Genomic DNA, 22,452 nt, shown 5'->3' with positions numbered 1-22,452 from the left:
TAATTACTGTGTAGTGTATGGAGGATGCTGAATAAAACCAACATCAAGATAAGCTTACTGTGTACCTTTCAGAGGTGTTATGCTGTAGCACACACCTCATCTACCATGTAACAGCATCAGAAACATCTGACAGCTTTAAAAGCTGTAGTATACTTCCCGTTGCTACAAAGTGTGGCAGAGTGAAGGTCTAATGGATTTTAAAGCTGTCTGTTAATAGCTGGTACATTTTTGCTGATGAACTCTACGTAGTGGTATTTTGTATTACAACTTTTAAAGTAAACCATGTTATACTCCTACATTTTTCCCTTGTAACTAGTAATACACCAGGAGAGCTAAAGCTCTATATACTTCTCTTATCATAACCAACTTGTATTAAATAGAAAATGCTAATTATGATGCAGAACTGTGAAAGTCAAGTTGGTTATGGACCTTTCTGCCAGAAGTGCATAGTAAGTTTTTGCCATGCATGTCTTTCTGAGCTGTTATGTTCTGTCATCATAATAGAGTATTGCTCAGCAGCAACCACAACACCGTTGAAACTATAAAAGGCTTTGACGCCTGCAAAATACTATTTGCTGCCACATAAAGCAAATGTAAGTGTTTAACCATTTTTAAAGCTGTTAGTTCATCAGAGATACTATTGGCTTCTGTCCCTTTTTGTGTGGCTGCTTTGTGTTTAACACTTGTGCTTCTCCTCTGTCTTCCTCCTCCTCTTGTTTCCTTGTCTACCATTTCATTTGTCTCCCATTTATCTTCTCTTTCCTTTTCCTCTCTTTTGCTAGGACTCTCCCTGAAATTTTGATTATCCGTTATATTGTACTTTGTGATATACTTGCTTCTCTGTAACTCTGCAAGGTATTTCGTCCTGTTTCTGTTTTATAGCCTAGTCTGCCATGTGTGTTTACTATAACGTAAAAACTCAGATTTAATTGCCATTTATCTTTTTCACAAACTGATTTTGTCTGTATTGCATGAAGCTGCTGAAACTCTTCAGACGTTTGTGTTTAAACGTGGGTGTTTATCTACATCTGTAATTGAATAAGTGCGTCATTTATTTAGTATTTTTGCTGACTGGTTACTGGAGCTTTCCCCTTGGAGAGATTGAAAACATGACCCAGCTTTGTCTTTTCTGTCCATCTCAACTTCTTGGTTACCTTATCTGAGACGGGCATCTCAGATTTTTCAGCCCCAGAGTTCAGCCTTCTCTACCCATAATACCTTGTCCTCACTGAGTCTTCTCAGATCTTTTTTGCTGCTTGTATCCTCCAGACATGGTCACTGAACTCCTTCAGTATGATGAGTGATGACCTCTTTTGTTTACCCTAATTTATTTTGCTTTACCTCCTGCACTTAGTTTAGGGTGTTAATAGCTAGTGGGTTTAGTTTTTTGCTTTTTAGCATTTTTTTTCACTTGTCTTTTGACCGTCTATTTTCTTATACCTTCCCTTTTGATTCCTTTAAAAAAGTGAGATTTATATATTTATATATATTAGTAACTATAGTTGTGGCTTTTGTTTGTTAGTAGGCGTAGTATTTAAGTAGGTTTTCGTGCTACTGCTGTTTGTTGTGGAAAAACAAGCTTTGGGCTTCAGGAAGGGTGTGGAGTGTGGACATAAGCTGCCCCTCCAACATGCACATAACTGTGTCCACTGCTTAGATGTGGAATACCTCTGTGTGGAATGCTGTGCTTTTGGACTGAGAGCCTTTGCTGACAGGAGGGCTGAGCTGGTTTTAAAAGGATTCCTTCCACTGGCAATTGTTACCACTTCTGCTCCTTTTTCCTCTCCCACCAATAGGATTCCTTCCGGCAGTTACCACTTCTGCTCCTTTTTCCTTTCCCACCAATAGGATTCCTTCCACCGGCAGTTGCTACCACTTCTGCTCCTCCGTTTTCCTTTCTCACCAGTAGGATTCCTTCCGGCAGTTGTTACCACTTCTGCTCCTTCTTTTTCCTCTCCCACCAATAGGATTCCTTCCACCGGCAGTTGCTACCACTTCTGCTCCTTCTTTTTCCTTTCCCACCAATAGGATTCCTTCCGGCAGTTGTTACCACTTCTGCTCCTTCTTTTTCCTCTCCCACCAATAGGATTCCTTCCACCAGCAGTTGTTACCACTTCTGCTCCTTCTTTTTCCTCTCCCACCAATAATTTTGGAGAGAAGTGGTGTGAAAAGGAAAAAAAAAAGGGAAGTCTAAAAGGCGTAAGTTAAAATCTAAAGAGAGACGACAGCAAACACTCCTGTTCTTTGACAGAAGGGCAGCGAGATTTGAAGAGCGACTGGTCTCATACCCCACCACCTCCAGCTCAACTTGTGTTCACCATTGCTTCAACACTGACCACCACCTGCCCCAGCCCTGGTGTCTGAGTCCTCAAACTCCCCCAGGCTAAGTATCCTTAACCCTTTCCTCTCAGCAGCTCCTCCTCCTTCAGGAGTGCTTCACTCGCCCTTTCTGCCCATTATTCCTGCTAAATTCTCTCTGAGGCAGTCACGAACCTGGATTGAGTTCTCCCCTTTTGGATCCAAGTCCCAGATTCTCCTGTGCCAAAACCCTCAAAACTGATGTCTGTGGCTTCCTCTAGTTCTGCCAGATGAACCACAAGTTTTAAGGGCACATATTTGGAGCAACTGACATGCACCTTTTTACAGGCACAAATGGATCTTCGGATCACCTCAACTACCTCTGCTCTGAAACCCGAGGTAGTTCTGCCTTCTGCTGCAACCGATCTCCTCTTCTCACTCTTTGGTGCTGGGGCCCATGGGTCTGACTATTACATGGCTCCCCGGGCCATCCTCTACTCATCTGGGCAGATGGCTGAGTCTCCTGGCTGGCCTTGGGTCTGAGACTGTTTCCTTGACTTCTCCCATGCCAGTGCCACCATCTTGGTTGCCTCACCCATTGGCTACCTCCTTGATGTTCTCAACTCCGGATCCTCATAGCCGAAGCATCAATGTAAACTTCCAGGGGTTGGGATTGGCAGTCAGTTTCAAAGCTGTCCCTTCTCTTGTGTGTTTTGACTTTGGATAGCTCGGATTCCAATTTCAAGAAATGTAGAGCACAACTAGTAATGTTGCAGGAGATTGATTTGGATAGAAATGAGCACGTGAATTGGACAAAGAAAGGAATTCTTTAAGATGGACATTGAGCAGAATATCAGGGACAAAGGAAAAGGGTAATGCTGATTGCTTGAGGGGGCTCCAATAGTGATAGAAGAGGGGAAAGACAATAATGGTGGATTTGTGGTAGTAGGGGGCTGTTGACAAGGGAAGAAGATTGCACTGGCACATATTTATTTTCGACATAAAACTGCTGTTCTGGAGCTTGGGAGTATTGTAAGAGAAGTAATCCACTCTCATCTGGGAATATTATTGATGGGTTGGAATTGGAACCTGATTTGCAGTAGTGAAAATGTATCGGGGACCTAGAAGGGGAAAATATAAGAGAAAATTTCTAAAGCAATATGGGAATATTTGACACTGGAGATTTGAATTCAGTAGTAGAAATTTAGAATTTGTATAGTATTCCCAAGATACAGTAATTGTTTGTTCTGATTGGTGTCTAGCGTAAGCTTGTCGGAAACGCTACATGTGCTTATCTGTTTTTCCTTTACTGGACTACTCGCAGACTTGTATGTAGAACTTGAAATGTTATCTGATGATGTGGTTAATATGTCTAACTTGTATTAACACTAGAGGCACAAATTGTAGTAAGTGTCTGTTGCTAGCTCTAAATCACTAAGCCTATGTTGTTGGGTTAATCGCTGACTTATTCTGAGACATTTAAAATGACATGTAATATATTAGCCCTAGTTATACACTGTTCTAACTGAAAAACCCAGTTATAAGTGGTAACCTGTTATTGCTATCTCCAGATCTCAGAAATATTTATATATTCTGGGACTTGGATCCAAAAGGGGAGAACTCAATCCAGGTTCGTGACTGCCTCAGAGAGAATTTAGCAGGAATAATGGGCAGAAAGGGCGAGTGAAGCACTCCTGAAGGAGGAGGAGCTGCTGAGAGGAAAGGGTTAAGCAGAATTGAAAGAAAAACATTGATTGCTTGTTTTATTGCACTGCTTTGTCTTAGTGTTACTAATTGCTCTGCAGTTCACCAGTATACTAATTAAGTATTTTTTATCAGGTGCTAACCCCCTCCATACTGCCAATATCTTTGAAAGGCCTGGAATGTTGAACGGACATCACCCTGCCGAAGTTCTAAAAGGAAATCTAAAGCTGTCCTGCTCCTCTACAACTTGGATCTAACAAGGGTATTATTGAAAACCTCTCTAAAACTGTAATTATCTGAAAGCCCTGGGTCTAGAGCACTGTGCAGTGTCCCTAGGATTACATAGAGTAAACCCATGCACCTAAAAATTGGCTAGAAGCTGTCGTATAAAAGGCTTACCTTAAATATTAAATCTGGTTAAGCATAAACAAGAAATTATATATTCCTTACCTATAGCTACTATAAATAACCGCGTTACACTTATGGAACGTACTGGGACATGTTAAAAGAGCATACTGGTTACACTAATGGAACGTACTGGCACATGCTAAAAGAGCATACTGGTTGCACTAATGGAACATAATAGGACATGCTAAAAGAGCATACTGGTTGCACTAATGGAACATAATAGGACATGCTAAAAGAGCATACCGGTTACACTAATGGACTGTACTGGCACATGCTAAAAGAGCATACTGGTTACACAAATGGAACGTACCGGCACATGTTAAAAGAGCATACTGGATACACTAATGGAACGTACTGGCACATGCTAAAAGAGCATACTGGTTACACTAATGGAAGTTACCGGCACATGTTAAAAGAGCATACTGGTTACACTAATGGAACGTACCAGGACATGTTAAAAGAGCATACTGGTTACACTAATGGAACGTACTGGCACATGCTAAAAGAGCATACTGGTTACACTAATGGAAGTTACCTGCACATGTTAAAAGAGCATACTGGTTACACTAATGGAACGTACCAGGACATGTTAAAAGAGCATACTGGTTACACTAATGGAACGTACTGGGACATGCTAAAAGAGCATACTAGTTACACTAATGGACTGTACTGGCACATGCTAAAAGAGCATACTGGTTACACTAATGGAACGTGCTGGCACATGCTAAAAGAGCATACTGGTTACACTAATGGAATGTACTGGTACATGTTAAAAGAGCATACTGGTTACACTAATGGAACATACTGGGACATGCTAAAAGAGCATACTGGTTACACTAATGGAACGTACTGGCACATGCTAAAAGAGCATACTGGTTACATTAATGGAATGTACTGGCATGCTAAAAGCGCATACTGGTTACACTAATGGAATGTACTAGCACATGCTAAAAGAGCATACTGGTTACACTAATGGAACGTACTGGCACATGTTAAAAGAGCATACTGGGTGCACTAATGGAATGTACTGGCACTTGTTAAAAGAGCATACTGGTTACACTAATGGGAACGTACTGGGATATGCTAAAAGACCATACTGGTTACACTAATGGAACGTACTGGCACATGCTAAAAGAGCATACTGGTTACACTAATGGAACGTACTGGCACATGTTAAAAGAGCATACTGGTTACACTAATGGAATGTACTGGGATATGCTAAAAGAGCATACTGGTTACACTAATGGAACGTACTGGCACATGCTAAAAGAGCATACTGGTTACACTAATGGAACGTACTGGCACATGCTAAAAGAGCATACTGGTTACATAAATGGAATGTACTGGGACATGCTAAAATAGCATACTGGTTACATAAATGGAACGTACTGGGACATGCTAAAAGAGCATACTGGTTACACTAATGGAAGTTACCGGCACATGTTAAAAGAGCATACTGGTTACACTAATGGAACGTACCAGCACATGTTAAAAGAGCATACTGGTTACACTAATGGAACGTACTGGTACATGCTAAAAGAGCATACTGGTTACACTAATGGAACGTACTGGCACATGCTAAAAGAGCATACTGGTTGCACTAATGGAACATAATAGGACATGCTAAAAGAGCATACTGGTTGCACTAATGGAACATAATAGGACATGCTAAAAGAGCATACCGGTTACACTAATGGACTGTACTGGCACATGCTAAAAGAGCATACTGGTTACACAAATGGAACGTACCGGCACATGTTAAAAGAGCATACTGGATACACTAATGGAACGTACTGGCACATGCTAAAAGAGCATACTGGTTACACTAATGGAAGTTACCGGCACATGTTAAAAGAGCATACTGGTTACACTAATGGAACGTACCAGGACATGTTAAAAGAGCATACTGGTTACACTAATGGAACGTACTGGCACATGCTAAAAGAGCATACTGGTTACACTAATGGAAGTTACCGGCACATGTTAAAAGAGCATACTGGTTACACTAATGGAACGTACCAGGACATGTTAAAAGAGCATACTGGTTACACTAATGGAACATACTGGGACATGCTAAAAGAGCATACTAGTTACACTAATGGACTGTACTGGCACATGCTAAAAGAGCATACTGGTTACACTAATGGAACGTGCTGGCACATGCTAAAAGAGCATACTGGTTACACTAATGGAATGTACTGGTACATGTTAAAAGAGCATACTGGTTACACTAATGGAACATACTGGGACATGCTAAAAGAGCATACTGGTTACACTAATGGAACGTACTGGCACATGCTAAAAGAGCATACTGGTTACATTAATGGAATGTACTGGCATGCTAAAAGCGCATACTGGTTACACTAATGGAATGTACTGGCACATGCTAAAAGAGCATACTGGTTACACTAATGGAACGTACTGGCACATGTTAAAAGAGCATACTGGGTGCACTAATGGAATGTACTGGCACTTGTTAAAAGAGCATACTGGTTACACTAATGGGAACGTACTGGGATATGCTAAAAGACCATACTGGTTACACTAATGGAACGTACTGGCACATGCTAAAAGAGCATACTGGTTACACTAATGGAACGTACTGGCACATGCTAAAAGAGCATACTGGTTACATAAATGGAATGTACTGGGACATGCTAAAATAGCATACTGGTTACATAAATGGAACGTACTGGGACATGCTAAAAGAGCATACTGGTTACACTAATGGAAGTTACCGGCACATGTTAAAAGAGCATACTGGTTACACTAATGGAACGTACCAGCACATGTTAAAAGAGCATACTGGTTACACTAATGGAACGTACTGGTACATGCTAAAAGAGCATACTGGTTACACTAATGGAATGTACTTGGGACATGCTAAAAGAGCATGCTAGTTACACTAATGGACTGTACTGGCACATGCTAAAAGAGCATACTGGTTACACTAATGGAACGTGCTGGCACATGGTAAAAGAGCATACTGGTTACACTTATGGAACGTACTGGGACATGTTAAAAGAGCATACTGGTTACACTAATGGAACATACTGGGACATGCTAAAAGAGCATACTGGTTACACTAATGGACTGTACTGGCACATTCTAAAAGAGCATACTGGTTACACTAATGGAACGTACTGGCACATGTTTAAAGAGCATACTGGTTGCACTAATGGAATGTACTGGCACATGTTAAAAGAGCATACTGGTTACACTAATGGAACGCACTGGCACATGCTAAAAGAGCATACTGGTTACATAAATGGAACGTACTGGGACATGCTAAAAGAACATACTGGTTACACTAATGGAACATACTGGCACATGCTAAAAGAGCATACTGGTTACACTAATGGAACGTACTGGCACATGCTGAGAGAGAGCATACTGGTTACACTAATGGAACATACCGGCACATGCTAAAAGAGCATACTGATTACATAAATGGAACGTACTGGCACATGCTAAAAGCACATACTGGTAGAGTTGGAAAAATGTAATTTACGACCATCTTTCTACTCTCATTCTTTTACAGACAGTAAATCTCTTCTGTCTGTATTAGCCCCACTCCGCTCGCCGTCACTGTGCTCGGGCTTGCTACGGGCCCCACTCTGCCCGCTATTCCCACCCGCCCCCAATACTGCTAAATTTATTGCACCAAAACCACGCCCCCACTTTTTACAGCCAGTCAACAAAAAACAAATCTTTATAGGGGCTTTCTCTTATTTTCCATACCTTACTTACCTTACTATAACTTGGACATTTATAAACATCTTCGTAATGTCGCTGCTAGTTGCATCAGCTCCTCTTAAATTCATACTGTTATATTCCCTCTTACCACGAATGCTTATCCCATATCTTCTCACTGCCTATGAACATCAGAACTACCTAGGGTTCCACTACCCAAGAGGCCAAACCTCTACTCCAGTAGTGCCAAATATGCAAGATCACGTACACAAATTCTTCTTACCTAATGGGTCTATACTAAATACCACCAACCCATTAGATGTACATACATTAACCCCAAAACCAAAAGATACCATAGCCTAATAATCAAATTCCTAAATCTCATAATTAGATTACAATATAACCTCATAATTGATGGAGACATCCACCCAAACCCTGACCCAAACACAGCTGTTGACCCTAGGTACCACACTATTCCTATTAACTTGGACTTTAAACAGACTTCCCAACTCACTCTTAGTCAGTCACCTGAACATTAGAAGCATAAATAATGAAGTCCACCACATTCATGGTCTCAGATGTTCATTCTCCAGAAATATCATGTCTTACCGAAACCTGCCTAAAACCATCAACTACAGACAATGAGATAATACCTCCAGGTTATAATATACTAAGACTTGACCGCAAAGCTAGGACGGGAGTTAGCTATCTTATATAAATCTATGCTGCAGGTGACCACTGACTCTTCACAACCACCCCAAGTTAATAATGCTGAAATTCTTGTTACTAAGCTACATATCAATAAATGCAAATATACAGATATTATCTGTTTATATTCCCCCAGGTAATAACATAAACACCCTAGAGAATAACCTATATTAGTTGTCACCTAACTACCCCCAAGAAACCATTGTCCTTAGTGACTTCAACATCGACTGGAACACCTGTTCCTCAGAACACCCTGCTATCCATGTAAACCTATATGGGTTTACTCAGACCATATCCTCCCCCACTAGGATCAGTAAACTCAACAACAAAATACCTTAGACTGGATACTCATTAACAGTCGCCCCATATGTACAAGGCGGGACCCTGCCTGATGATATAAGTGATCACTTTTTTACCTTTATAATTAGGCAAAAGGCTGACATTCTCAACCTACCCACTTATAAAACAACAAGGAATAATAAAAACTTTAACCCCACTAATTTCCAAAATGAACTCAAATTGTGACTGGTCAGTCCTAAAACACCTGCCAGTGGAGGAAGCAGTAAAATACTTGAACACCAAATTCCTAGCCATCCTTGACTGCTGCACACCATCATGCTCTATTAGAACTAAAACAAAAGCTGCCCCATGGATTTCAAAAGAAATCAGACACAAAAATCTTACTTTGAAACAAAGCTTGGCCCAACTGGCGTGACACAAAAATCCCCATAGATCAGCTTAAGTATCGAGAACTAAGGAATGACAGAAAAAGATCCATTATGTTAGACAAAAAAAACTTTTAAAACCAAGTAATCTCCTCGGTATCTATACTCTATTCACAAACTCCCCCAGGGAGGCAGGAGAACCAAACAGTGGACAGGGGTGAGGGGAAATGCAATATCTGGGCAATCCCGACTGGAACCCTGACTACAACCCAGGTCCCAGGCTCAGACGGAGGAACCAGCCACAATAACAGGTACAATAACAATAACAACAGGTACCATAATAACAGGTGCTCCACTTACTTGGAACTACTCTGTTAAAGTACTGACTGAAGATGAAAAAAGTGTGTTGTCCGAAGAACTTATTTTTGTACCAAGCTGCAGGAGTGAGGTTGCTCAGGTACTAATAGACCTTAAAATGTTTGTGAGGAAGCTCAACTTAAGGGTACAGTTTCATGGCAAAAGTAATGACACTGAAAATAAGCCTATTGATGAAACTATAAAAAGGCCTAGCAGCTATTGTCCACCACTACGTCAAACACTAGCTGCTTTCAAAGTGAAATGTGAGATGGATATCAGGAAACTGCTTAAAAAAACCTCCAAAGAAAAAACTTTATTACTTAACATAGGGAGAAAGAAAAGCATTGTTTGAGCTAGGCAATGATAAATCCAGGTGTGTAATGAAGGTCGACAAGGGAGGAGGTATACTTGTGACTGATACCACTAGCTACAACCAAAAGATAGAGAACATGCTGGAGGATAACGAATTTATGCGTTATTTAGCATGGATGACATAAAAAGAGCATATGCTTTATGGAACACTAATCTCACCACATTATAGGAAGAAAAACTTATTACTGAAAATCTTTATAATTATTTATGGAGCCCATGTCCACATTTACCTTTTTTGGAATACTAAAACCACACAAGAACAGAGAAGACCCACCGTATAGACCAGTGGGAGCAAGTGGAGGTTCCCTTACTGATGCCACAGCCATTTACCTTGATTACTTGCTGAAACCTGTAGTAGAAAAAAATAAGTCGTGCATAAGAGATTCAATGGACCTTTTGAGGAAAATAAAAACATTACAGTGGAAGCTGACAGTATTTTATTAACTACTGATGTGGAATCCTTGTACACAGTGCACCCTCACAATTACTGTACAACAGCAGCTATGGTGTCTTTTAAGAAACATAATCAAGGTACACAGGCACAACTGCAAAAAGTTAAGCAATTTCATTAATCTTGTACTGGACTTCAATTTCTTTACTTTCAATGGCAAACACTACAAACAAAAAACTGGTATAGCAATGGGGGCTGCCATGGCTTCCAGCATAGCTAACCTAGCCCTGGGCAAGTGGGAGGAGGACTTTGTTTTAAACAACACAGACTACATGCAGCATATCACATGCTATTTGTTTTATTGACATCTTTATTGTGTGGGAAGGTGACAGCTTGCAGCTGGGAGATTTTATCACTTTCCTCGAACAATCCCCTTCCTGAAGTTTACCTCTTCCCTTAGTTATACTTCAACCAATTGATTTTTTGCATGCAAAGTGTATATATTTATATATATATATATATATATATATATATATATATATATATATATATATATATAAATTACTGTACAACAGCAGCTATGGAGTCTTTTAAACATAATCAAGGTACACAGGCACAACTGCAAAAAGTTAAGCTATATATATATATATATATATATATATATATATATATATCTAAGTTTAATATATTTCCAGCCATGTACTATATTGTCTTGGATAAAATCATAGCCTTAATAATCTGGTTAAATAAGAGGTACCACATCATTATAAATTTTATTTAAAGGACATAAGGGTTATATTATTATGACAGCTACTAAGTAGGGCAGGACCAGCTCAAATGCCATACTGATGGGTGAAGGGATGTGAATTTAACATGTTTACCAATAACACTTTGTTTTACAGCACAATAAACCACTCCCTTGCCTGATAAAAAGTGTGTGTGTGTGTGTGTATATGTATATATATATATATATGTGTATATATATATATATATATATATATATATGTATATATGTGTATATATATATATATGTATATATGTGTATATATATATATATATATATATATGTATATATATATATATATATATATATGTATATATGTTTAGAAAGCTTCTGAGGAAACTATTACTCTATTTTTGTTTTACTTGGATCGCTTGTCTGTGTATTTAAAGGATTTTCGACTGGAAACAGACTACCTGCTTTGCTTGGATTACTTTCGAATACTTAGTAATTCTGTACAGTTATTTATATATATATATATATATATATATATATTTTTTTTTTTTTTTTTTTTTACTTGACGAGTTTAAGTTTGCTACTTCTACAACTTTTGTCTGATCTGATTAATATACAGTGATTAGAGATATATGGACTGAAAATCTTCCACATAAGAAGTTTTTTTACACTGTTTTACAAAAAAAAGTTTTACTACCATCTACAACAGACATGTCAAAATCAGCCTCAAAAGTTTTGGGCAGGTATTAATAAACTTCACCCAGGACAATCCACCACTCCTATCCCCCTCAGATACCAACCAAAAACATTCAGAAAGAGTTACCAATACCTTTATAGGTTCATAGGTTCATAGGTTCATACTAGGCTATCTGCCCAAGGGCATTTATAAGCCTAGCCCATAGTTATGTGGCTTTCGCCACCCCTTTAGTTTGAATAAAAACTATGCCTATCATTTTGCTGTGCCTCTGTCAAGCAGTGACGCTGAAGTAATCCCTGGGGTATATCTGCAATCTCCCATCCATTGGTCAAGATTCCTCTTGAACAAGACCAGAGAGGTGCTCTGCCTCACATGTACCGATTTTGTTCCACAGCATAGGGAGTCTCTGGGTGATGAATCTGTCCCTCCAGCACGCTCTATTTATAACCGTGTCAAGGTTTAAGTCTCCCGCCTTGTGGTTCTGAGGGATCTAGATTTTTGAGGTGAAGCATATTCATCAAATCTGGGTTTGACATGGCCTTATATGTCAGGCACAGGTCACCTCTGAGCAGCGGTATGAGACTGAATAGAGCTGGAGTTCTTTCAGTCGGGCAGCATAAGACATATTTTTGAGACCCTTTATCCTTTTGGTGAGGAACTTTGGGGCCTTTCAAGCTGCAGCAGGTGTCTGGTCAGATACATTCCGAACCGGGCATTGTACTCAATCATAGGTCTAATAAGTGATGAGTACAGGGGGACGATGACCTCCCTTGATCTAGATGTGAATCCCTTCATGATCAGGTGGGTGATATAGAAGGTTTTCCTAACTACTTTAGCAACATGAGTGTCAAACGAAAGGCTACTGTCAACCTGGGTCCCCAGATCTCTGATGACTTTTTCTGTGCTCAGTGGATTCCCACCTATATGGTAGCTAGGGGTAGCCTTGTTTTTCCCAAAGGGTATGACTATGCATTTTTTGGCGTTTAACTTCATTAATAGCTTCTTTCCTGAGACTATCTAATCCCTAGCCAGCCAGCTATCTCCTGGTGGCCCAAATCCAGTTGTTACTATACCCAGCTCCCAACTCTCCTTTCATCTTCAAGTCTCCACATCACTAATTCGATCCCTAATCAAGAAATTAAAATGAACCACCCTCTCACCTGATCTCCTACCTGCTGAGTATCTACAAAAAGCTGCAGATGCCATAGCATACCCCATCTCCATCCTGATTAATAGAGCTATATCAGAAGCTTCCATCCCCTCTATCTGGAAGACATCCCATATTATCCTACTCCATAAAGGTGGCAACTCTAAGTTATCAAATTACAGACTCATAGCTATTTTATCACCTCTGGCTAAAATTAGAGAAATGTATTCATAAACAATTTTTGAGCTATCCTATCCAAAACAATCTACTCCCCAACTCTCAGCATGGCTTTAGACCATTTCACAGCACCACCTTGGCCCTCCTCTCCTTCTTTAACATCATAAACCAAAACCGTAACAATAACATACTTTCCTCGGCCCTCTTTATTGATCTCTCTAAAGCCTTCGACATGTTAAACCACCAACTACTCATAAACACACTTGACAACCTTTTCCCTAGACAGCCAGGCTATCCAATCATTCCAATCTTAACTGAGTGGTAGACAACAGGCTGTCCTATGGCAGGACAAATTGTCTACCCTTCTACCTATTACCCTTGGAGTCCCCCAGGGCTCCATATTAGGACCACTTCTTTTTTTCTATCTTTGTTAATGACCTGACCGAATGCAACCTGCATCCAATATGCAGACGATTCCACTTTAATTTGCATCAGCCACCTCTCCATCTGATCTGCAGACTTTAATTAAAATGCTTTTAATGCAGTTGAAAACTGGCTCCTTAATCGTCGACTCATATTAAGTCCTAACAAAGTGAAGCTGATGTTGTTCTCCCCCACCCGTAGGTCCACCTTACCAACCTTTACTATAAAGTCCAACAATGGCATCATTATTTTACCTGATCCCTCTACTAAACTTTTAGGTGTAATAGTAGGCCATAACCTGAAGTTTGATATGCACATTAATAAAATTATTAAAACAGTCAGTTAAAAACTTGGCTCACTATATATGATTAAACCCTTCCTAACCCCACTAGCCAGGACTGTTATTGCCCGGACACACCTACTCTCCACCCTTCTTTATGCCACCCCTTTATTTACAAACCTGAATAAAACTGACCTTAACTATCAAGCTGCTATAACAACATTGCTAGATTTGCCACTGGAGCAGCATACAGAACTCACCACTGTCATAACTTAAATCATTGTTTTAGGAGACTTTAATATAGACTGGACAACCTGTAGTTCTCCCAATCCTACCAATCACATAAATCTACACAATTTCTCAGATAATAACCACCCCTACTAGAATCCATAAGCCAAGCAACAAGGAAGCCACCCTAGACTGGATTCTTCTCAACAGCCATCTTGATACTTATAAACCAGGAACCCTTCCCGATGATATCAGTGACCATATGCTAACCTATATCATTAAAAAAAAATTCATAGCCCTAACACTAATAATTTTAAATCCTCCCGCTCCAAAAAATTCTTTAATCCAGACAGTTTCCAAAATGAACTAAAAGCATGTGACTGGTCACCTATGTTTCATCTTCAACTTGATGAAGCAGTGACCTTCTTTAATACTAGATTCCTTCAAATCCTAGATTACCACGCCCCCATTCGATCATCCCGAATAAGAACCAAAATTGCCCCCTGGCTTACAAAACATACTAGGCAAAAGATCCTCCTCAGAAATAAGGTTTGGGCCAAATGGAGAGCCTCCAAAAGTCCATCTGATCACCTTTACTTTAAACAATTAAGAAATGCTACCAAGAAAGACATTCTCAGAGACAAAAAAGATTACTACCTTAACCGTCAACAAACCCACCAACAAAAGCCACAAAAATTCTGGACAGGCATTAACAAACTTCTTAAACCAGGCCACTCTAAGTCTCCTACCCCTTCAGGATTTAACCTTAGTAACTCTAACCTGATACCTCATGCTTTTAATAACTATTTTACAGAAGCCATTCTAACCCTAGCTAATACTTTACCACCCATCACCACAACACCATTACATACCAATAATACTGTAACTCCAACCTTTCATATTCAACCTGTAACCGCATCCCTCATTTGCAACCTCCTTCAAAAACTTAAACCATGCTCCCTTTCTGCTGACTGTCTTCCAGCAGAATTCCTGCAAATTGCAGCTAAAGAAATCGCCTATCCCATCTCAATCCTTATAAATAGAACAATTTTAGAAAGCAAAATCCCTTCCATATGCAAAGTATCTTGCATCATCCCTCTACACAAAGGTGGATCATCTACCGAGCTCTCCAACTTTCGGCCTATCGCCTTGCTCTCTCCAATAGCTAAAATAATGGAAAAGTGCATACTTAAACAACTACCTGCCCACCTTCTCCATAACAATTTACTTGCAGACTGCCAGCATGGTTTTAGACCATTTCATAGCACAACTGCCCTGCTATCATTTTCTGACTCCATAAACAAAAATCGTAATAATACTTTCTCCTCTGCACTGTTTATTGACCTCTCAAAAGCCTTCGATATGGTGAACCATAACTTGCATATTGACATACTAAAAGCCCAATCACTCGATACACAAGGACTACATTGGTTTAAATCCTACCTTGAAAACAGACAACAAGCAGTACTTTGGGACAATACTCTTTCTTCTTCCCTCCCTGTGAACATTGGAGTACCACAAGGCTCTATATTAGGACCCCTTCTCTTTTCATTGTTTATTAATGATCTACATACCAAAATTCCTCAAGCCACCTGCATACAATATGCAGATGACTCGACTTTAATTTGTTCAGCCAAGTCCATAACCTCTCTCCAGTCCCTCAGTCAAACAGTATTTAACAGTGTTGAAAATTGGTTTATGCAACACAGTCTCCTTTTAAACCCCAAAAAACCAAAATTACTGCTCTTTGCTCCTACTCATAGGTCACCTCATCCACACTTCACAGTCACCTCTAGCAATGGAACTAACTTATCCCCTGACACTACAACCTGTCTACTGGGAGTAACAATTGATAACCTTAGCTATGATGACCATATTAATGCTACTATAAAGTCTGTCAACAAAAAACTAGGCACCCTTTACAGAATCAAACCCTTCCTTACCCCTTCAGCCAGAATCACTATTGCCCAGACTCACCTAATCTCTTCCCTTTTCTATGCTTCTGCAATGTATACCAACCTATCTAGAAACAACCTCACCAAACTTTCTACCAGTTACAATAGCATAACCAGATTTGCCACTGGCACCCCTTTCAGAACTCACCACTGTCATAACCTCTAACAACTGGGATGGTTAGAACTGCAGAACCTACTACTATGTCAACAACTTATCACCCAAAAATTTCCTTTATCACCCTAATAATACCCCAATCCTTACTAAGCTGATTACCCCGTACAAAAATCTTGCAACTCTACGCTCAGCTAACAAAATTCTAGTCTCCACTATTAAATCTAAAAACAAACCTGGGGACTCACTTTTCGCCAACACAGTAGGAAAAAGCTGAACCAGCTTCCTAGTGAACTTTCATCTCTTGCTTCCACTCATCTCTTTAAAAAGCTTCTTAAAGAATATCTTAAAATCACTGGCTTTGTCCTTGCTCTAACCCAGACTGATATACCCTGACTGTTGTCTCCTTCCCCTTTTTGCTCTCCTTACACTTCTATACTCCACTGTTCTATGTCACATACCTGTAAAAAAAATTTTTTTTTACAATTCAATATTGTTTTTGCTTTTTTGATTGCTCTCTCTCAAATTTTTGCTCACATTATTTGATCTGTGTTTTAACCTACTAAGGACTCTAAATAACTTATGTCAACCTCAATGTAACAATGTCCTGCAATTTGTTTTGACTATTACTATATATTGTAATCTTTGTCACTACTAATGCTTGGAGCTTTTCTCCCCGGGCACTCTACTGAAAATGGACATATATCCAGTTAGACTAGCCCGGTCAACAAATGTAAAATAAAATAAATAAAATAAACTAGGGTGGCTTGAATTGACTAGCCTACTTCAATACAACCAAATAATAATTGCACATAAGATTCTTTACCAACCTGAAAACACGCCAATACTTAACCTATTCACCCCTACAGTAACTTCAAGAATCTACAATCGTCAAACAGGCTACTAGTACAAACAGTCAAAACCAGCAACTCAGCTGGTGACTTTGTTCACCAGCTCCGTTGGCAAAACTTAGAACTCTCTTCCTGCTGATCTTCCTTCGATTCCCTCTCTAACCCAATTCAAAAATAGCCTTAAGCAGTACTTTAAAACACATTGATTATGTCCTTGCCCTAACCCTGACTCGTATCCTATAACCGTTTGTTATAAGAAGACTTTTACTTCACTTAGACTGCATGTTACTGTTAGTCTATGAACTGGTTATGCTGTAACATGGGAGAGTATGTCTTTTTATCCTTTTATTATACTGTATTACTGAGATGAATTTGTAAACTGTGCTCGTCATGTATAAATGAAATAATTTTCTGTATGTAGGTTTGGAGCTTTTCTCTCTGGGCCTCTGCTGAAAATGGACATGTATCCAGTCAGACTATCCCGGTCAACAAATGTAAAATAAAATAAATTGTGCTGGATTGGCTAGAAGTCATATTTCATCGGAGTATTTGTATTTAATTAAAAGCTTTGCCATGCATCTGATAGCTATTTCAAATTAAGCACAGATAGAAACTAAAATATGCAGGATAATGAAGCAAAAATGAGAAGCTGATGCTTCCCTACTTTAAGTTAAAAACAGAGGAATTCAAGGAATGGGTAGTGGAAATAATTTGACTTATTGGGGAAGATGTTTTGTTTTCATAAGAGATGGTGAGTGAGTGGAATAAAATTAAAATGAGTTTTCTAAAGCAAGTAGAAATAAGGAAGGAATAGAGATGAGAAAGTAGTAGGAATTATTTAGACGGTTGACAAACATTAAGGTATAAGAAGAATAATCTTTTTTTAAATACAAAATAGAAAATAAAGGAGTACTTCAGTAATATACATGAGGTTCAAAAGGTTGCTGATAAACAACTATTTTTGATGATTCCAAAGCACAAAAACTTTTAACACAGTGACTTGGTCAAGAGAAAATTGCAAGGGTTGCTGCCAGACTTAGGGAGGCTTTGACAAAGAATGACCAGAGGTTTTATAGTGGTATTTAAGATGTTTTGTAAATTTTATGAAAGCGTGTAATGCATAAGAATGTACAAACCAAGATTTATGAAACAATTATGCCAAGGTTAGAGAAAGATGAGACCTACTAGTTAGTAGCCAAACAGGAAAAAGTGGTATAAAACCAGTGGTGAATAATCAGTCAACAGGGAAGTCTCCAGGAGTAGGCAGTATTCCTGGGGAAGTTGGGAGGGAAGAAAGTGGTCAAGATCTGAAAGGTTTTGTTTGACCGTATTCTAAAAAGGAGGGGGTGATAGCATAGTGGAAGAAAGCTGTGGTGGCTTTATTATGTAAAGTGGGTAAATACCCTTAAGGTCCAGCTTCATGTAGACCCATCTCAGTTTTAAACTACGGTTATAAAATGGTTGCCTAGACTAGCTAAGTGAATGGCAAAGGTTTTACCTAAGTTGATGGGTATGAATGAGTATGGTTCTGTGGAGGGGGTCCTCTTAGTTAAGCAGTGTTTGAGCAGAGGAATAAAGCAGGGGTGTCATCTTTGCTTCATGTTAAGAGCCACTGGTACAAAAAATAGGGGACCCACAAATTTAAGGATATAGTGGATATGGTTAGATTTATTTACAGATATTTTGTACTTGAAACATTTAGAAAAATTACATTTTGATGTTGTGCTAAATTCTGAGACAATTTCATATAATTTTGGAATACCAAATTGATGGAGATAAAACAAAAGATATAGTAGTCAACTATGTACCCACAAATGACTTAGTTCAGCAGTAAACATTTATGGGGACATTAAGTGAAATATTTAGATGTATGGATTAAAAGGACTTTATGACCACTAAGGATGTGGAATAAGAGACTAAAAAGATCATTAAAAAAAAAAAAAAAAAAAAAAAGTGAAACTGGAAGTTCATGATTATAGATAGTAAGATGCAAGCACTGAACACGTTTGTAGTCCCTTCAGTTTTTATACACAGGTCAGGCATGTTTTTTATAAACCAGAGGAAGAAGTTGTTGGTGGTGATAGAGTTGAAGGAATTCATTTGAGAGGGAGATGGACAGGATTTATGTGGGATAAATTGCTTCTCATAGAACAAGGTGGTTTAGGATTACTTGATCTGAATATCTACTTTAGAGCTACACAGATAAAGCGTGTGTAGATTAACACAAGCATAAGTTTATAAATTAAAGTGGAAAGAGTTGATTGTCATGAAAGGAGAAAACTGCCAGCACAGCTTTCTGGAATTTTGTAAAGAATTATGTCATTGGTGAATATCAAAATGATTCGTGTAAGATGTGTGTGTGTGTGTTACAACTGTATTGGAACTGTATGTGATGTGTATATCAAACTTGTTTGTACAGACGTGCTTTGAAAAGGGTTTGCAAAATGCTTTTGTTTAAAATGGATCCACACTGTGCCCTACTGGAAAAGAACAGAAATGTACATGCACTATTGTAACTGTTTAAAATGTATGTATTTTAGCAGTTGAAACTGGGATACAGGAGGTTAACCTCAGTGTAGTAAATTTCAGAAAAATAGCTGAAATTAAATTACTTTATGGCAGCTAGAGACCAATGTCTGTACTAGGGAGTTTTCTGTATTGTCTTTAAGGTGAAATAATCACTAGGCTTGAAATGTGGAGGGATATAATTATTTTGACTTCCAACATCTGCTAAAGATCTGAGGTCTACGTATTTTCACAGATAAGATGCTAAATACTGCTAGCTTCCAACAGTGGGTATTTCACCTGGGTTAGCGTCAGATGACAAGAAATTATGTAATTATCCATGCTATCGCAGCAGTAACATTTGAGATAATAATTTGAGAAGTCTCCGTGTGAGATGGAGCATTCTGTATACTGTATTTGACCTGACAACTAGTAGATCCATTCACCACATCTGGCTTGTTCTTAAGCAAGTTAAATAGGGTACAGTAATTCTCTTGGATACAGTCAGGAATATAGCAAAGCTTAGTTTAGATATTTTTTCTTTCTTTAAGACTGCCCTGCAATGTTTTAAATATTTGCTGTGATTTTGAACTCTGTCACTGTGAATATATGCTGAATATTTTCTTGTTCATTATTTATTATTAAATATATTTAAATATTTCATTGTGGCTGATCTGTGTAGAGATATTTAAGTTCTGAGAGTACTTGTATATTTATTTGGTGACACTGTGTAGGCCACTTCTAACCGCCTTGCTCCTGGTCAAGCTACCATTTATATTGGTAATAATATTGCACAGTTAAATAGGACACCCTTTCTTAATGGCCTTAAAGTAGCAGATAAGGAGTTGCCTGGTGGCAGTGGTAACTACCTTATAGTCTGGGCAGAAGAGGGCATAATTAGTAAACCTGTGCCAGCTTTTCCCGTGTGTGTGTGTGTGTGTGTGTGTGTGTGTGTGTGTGTGTGTGTGTGTGTGTGTGTGTGTGTGTAAAGCAAACCTCAGACTGTATGTGTTGTCAGCTACTTGGGAAGGAACACGAAGCACTGGTTGACGGAGAGGGTGCTGGCTGGAGCTCTTGGCTTGGCCACTCAGCTGAGATCTCAACTCTATAGCTGTGCTAGCGGGGAGTCTTATTGGAGATCTGAAGAAAGAGGGAGAATCCAGCCCCGGACTGACAGTGGTTTCTGTTTGCTCTTAGGTGAAATTGCAATTGATGCAGAGAGCTGCATTTGGAAATACTGTGTGTCCCTGTTATCCTCCCAGTGTACGTCCCCCACTGGTGCCAGTGGTGAGGATTGAAGCACCTTAATTTCTGGTTCAGTGGTGGGTCCTCACAATAATAATGCTGAAAGGGGAGGGGGTGGTGGAGAAATAAGTAGAGTGTAGGAGTTAGGATATACTCTGCAAGGAGAACAGCAGGCAACCATACATGTATTATATCTGTAAAGTAGTGGAAAGTATTCTTAGAACTAAGCCAATGGAGAACTAGAGAAAGGATGTTTTTGCTAATAGGGATGGCTGCAGTTGGGGTTGCAGAAAAATAGCAAGAGGGGAGTTGATTTTACTGGGAATAAAGATAACAGAGGGCCCAATTTATTGAGAGCAAATAACTTGAGAGGGAAAGATAATAGAGTGGAATAAGGCCACGCAGAACAGTGGACTTGCACGTTAGATACTGCCTTCCCTACCAAGGATGGATGCCATAGTATAGGCAAAGGAAAATGGATTGGAGGAATGCTAAATGAATAGCCAGTTCCTGTGGCGATTTAGTTGCGTCTGGAACATAAGCTGATGTTGCAGACTGGGTCATCAGCAGAGCATATAAAATATATGATAACTATAAGAATTGATCAGTGGAGGTGAGAAAAGAATAGAAAGACAGGAAAGGCTATTTAAAAGGGAACAATGAGAGGACATATGTATGGCTTTTAACTATGCAAGAAACTTAAGGATTTTTTGCTTGGATGTGTTTGCATAAGCATTTTATACCTAAAGTAGATTTCAAAGAATCTTTCCTCTGGTAGATGGCAGATATGGGGTGTGTGATTGGCAAGAGAATTTATTGATTAATTGTGAACGTTTTTTTGGGGGGGGGGGACTGCAACAAGTTCGCAGATTTTAAAAACTCCATATGAAGTGAGAATCAAGTATTTATATTTAAGGATTTTTTTCTTTTAAGGTGGGATACAGAAACTGAATTGCTCGGGTATAGTAAAGTCTTCCTAAATTTTTATTTATTTTACATTTGTTGACCGGGCTAGTCCAACTGGATACATGTCCATTTTCAGTGGAGGCCTGAGGAGAAAAGCTCCAAGATCATGGTTACAAGAAACAAATACAAGTACAAAGTTGAAACAAGTACATACACTGACGTTTAAAGGCAAGATAAAGGAAGCAAGTAGTTATAATTTAAGATCTATACAGACTTTGACAGAAGAACTAAAAGGGCTATAATGTGAACTTGTAGGTTATAGAGTTGGGTGGAGGCCAAGGTGAAGTTAAGACGTTAACTATTAGTCTGGATTAGAGCAAGGGCATAACCATTGGGACTTCAGGAGAGCTCTGAGGTACATTTTAAATTGTTGCAGAGAGGACATAAGTCTTAGGTTGCTTGGGAGGGCATTCCAGGATTTGCCAATGGAATTAGCATATAGTGCTTCACCACCGGAGTTTAGATTTAATGGTCAATACTTGTAGAGTTTTGGAGGACCTGAGGGATGTAAGGTTGGAGTAGGGGGGTAAGTAG

General features: G+C 39.1%; 1 protein-coding gene across 1 annotated transcript in view; it reads left to right on the top strand.

The window, feature by feature from the left end:
* RALGPS2 (Ral GEF with PH domain and SH3 binding motif 2) overlaps positions 1-22,452 on the top strand; it is a 2,773,917-nt gene that overhangs the window by 1,108,748 nt on the left and 1,642,717 nt on the right. The window lies entirely within an intron of this gene.

This window comes from Protopterus annectens, chromosome 10.part0 (assembly GCF_019279795.1).
Source record: "Protopterus annectens isolate FY-2018-M chromosome 10.part0, PAN1.0, whole genome shotgun sequence".
Classification (NCBI taxonomy): domain Eukaryota; kingdom Metazoa; phylum Chordata; order Ceratodontiformes; family Protopteridae; genus Protopterus; species Protopterus annectens.
This window is presented reverse-complemented; position numbering and strand designations above follow the sequence as displayed.